Below are 2,413 nucleotides of genomic sequence, written 5' to 3'. Positions count from 1 at the left end.
GGATTGGTTACACCTGGCTTGATGAATCCGTGTCTGCTCATCCTGGCTTGGTCTTTGTGCAACCAATTAAGCCTGGACTCACGTGTTTTGGATTCATTGAGCTCAGCTCAGCCATATAGTCCTCCCTTTGCGCGCACACACACACACTTTACATACATAATATACAGTAATCCAATACTATTTCATACAATCAGTCAATAATAATGTGTGTGTTGGGGGAGTGTCAGGCCATGATGTCGTAAATCTTCAGATCCCCACAGTAGGCTGTAACACAACGCATCCCTGAATCCTGCCCTCATTCAAGTAAAGAGCAGATATGTGGCTTAACTCACAGCATCTGCAATGTATTTGCTCAGGTTAAGCAGTGGTCCAACTGGCTGGTAATAGCAGTCACTTCTGAGAGCTGGCTCTGCTCAATTGTCCAACCACTAACACAAGGCGCCAACCAGGCAGGAAGATGTCACACAGCTCTGAGAATAACTGTTCATCGGTTGCTGTTGTCTTCAGCTCAGAGGCAGCAGCCTGAAAACACAGGATATGGTAAAACAGGGATCTGTAGCTCAGACAGTTTGTTTTACTGCACAAACAGAACTGACATTTAACATAACATTAACTGTTTTTATGCAAGCAAAGAGTGTCAAACTTAAATACTGTATTTGGCGAGGTTGTAAGGGATAAGCTTGATCATTTGCTATATTAACAGTATTTTCAACAGTAAATTGCTTCTATTCACTGTTAATGTCTGTCAGTCCTGGATTAGCTCATTTGTCTGTGCCACAAACCTCCACTGATGTTCAAAAATGATTAAAAACACCTCAGCGAAGCACTCATTTCCAGGACACCTGCGCATTTGTGTGAACACAAATCATGTGTCCTCTGTCAGGAACTAATAATAACTTTAAACATAATCACCATTCAATTGGCAAACTGTGTTAATGGAGGCATCACTGGAGTCAGGCTTACCATAATGCAAATTCTCATATCAAAATCCTTGTTGTCGTAGATGTTTTATAGTCATTTCGTCAGGTGATTTTTCAGCTAAACATAACTACTGCTTCACATGAAGTCCAACTTGCTCCTTCTGTGGTAAAGAAAAGATAAACTCTGCTTACAGATATACATAGAAAAATTATGTGATGTACGAGTTGTATCAGGAATTATTTTAGGACTTTTTCATATTGCACACTTGTAAGTGGATTAATGTTTGTTCTGCCCTGTGTGCAAAAACTCTGCATCATTAAAAACACATAAATGCTAAGAGACAGTGATGTTTAAATTTTACCTCTGACCGTGACAGTAGCTGCAGTTCTGCGTTATTTTCTCTTTCGCCTTTTGCATTGACAACCTTGTGGGTGTAGATCAGGCAGCGTCCGGTGATGTCATTATCAGAATGGCGGTACACAGCAAACCGTAGATCTGCGTCAAGGGCTGATCTGTAGTAGCTGCGGGCTTGTTCTGGGACTATGAGACTGTTGTGGACGCACAGACTCACAGCAGTCTGAAACAACTTCCTCAGCTCGTTTTTTAGCCTTCATTTTGATCTCCCTTTCCTCCTTAACCCCTATGTGCTGAACAAAAACAGCTAGTGTCATTCAGAAAACAGCATCTAAGTCTAGAAGTTTAGAAACTAATTCAATGTATTCATATACAACATCTAAAATATGGTCAAATTATCTCTAAAATGTAGTCATCACAGAAATTCTGATATGCAAAATAAAAAAACAAGATAGCACCTGCAGATTATTAACACAGCATTGTGAAATACTCCAAATGTGAACTTTTCAACACTGTATCTGTTAAACCAGTAACAAAACTATAGCATGAAAAGGTTAAATTTAAAAAATACTTCAAATAATCATTTGAAAACACAATTACATTTACACATTTATTTTGCAAGTAATACAAGCCAGAGCAGCTAATATGGTTTTTCTGTTGGTATGTTATCATCTTCTGCGAAGTTTAACACATGTTAAACATGTTAGGTTCATGGGATATTTCCTTTCTCACAACACCAAAATAAAAAATAATTAGGAACATTTGATACATCTTATCTTAAAGATTTCAAAATAAAATGACCATAATTCCATCAGCTAAACAAAAACATTAAATAAAAATCAGCACAATGCTGGAAGCTAAAGAAGTCATTTTTCAATAAAAAAAACAAACATTTTCCAGTTCAAGCCTCTCAAATATGGGGATTTTCATCTTTTCTTGGTTTTACATCATTGTAATTTTAATACTTTTGGGTTTGTGAGCATAGGTTGGACTAAACAATCTAAACCACCATCTTCAATCTCTCCCTCAGCCAGAGCATCGTTCCCACCTGCTTTAAGACCACAACCATCGTCCCCCTTCCCAAGAAGAGCCCAGTCACCTGCCTGAATGACTACAGGCCAGTGGCACTCACCCCAAT

At 38.5% G+C, this 2,413-nt stretch overlaps 1 long non-coding RNA gene across 1 annotated transcript in view; it reads right to left on the bottom strand.

The window, feature by feature from the left end:
* LOC109960197 (uncharacterized) overlaps positions 1-1,930 on the bottom strand; it is a 5,679-nt gene extending 3,749 nt beyond the window's left edge. The window contains exon 1 of the long non-coding RNA XR_002274960.1: positions 1,283-1,930. This is a non-coding gene — a long non-coding RNA (uncharacterized LOC109960197). The remainder of the gene's footprint in view (positions 1-1,282) is intronic.
* Positions 1,931-2,413: the final 483 nt, after the last annotated feature.

The sequence above is a fragment of the Monopterus albus genome, unplaced genomic scaffold (genome assembly GCF_001952655.1).
Source record: "Monopterus albus unplaced genomic scaffold, M_albus_1.0 scaffold45.1, whole genome shotgun sequence".
Taxonomy (NCBI): domain Eukaryota; kingdom Metazoa; phylum Chordata; class Actinopteri; order Synbranchiformes; family Synbranchidae; genus Monopterus; species Monopterus albus.
Note: the sequence above shows the minus strand (reverse complement) of the source record. Positions and strands in the feature narration are given on the sequence as shown.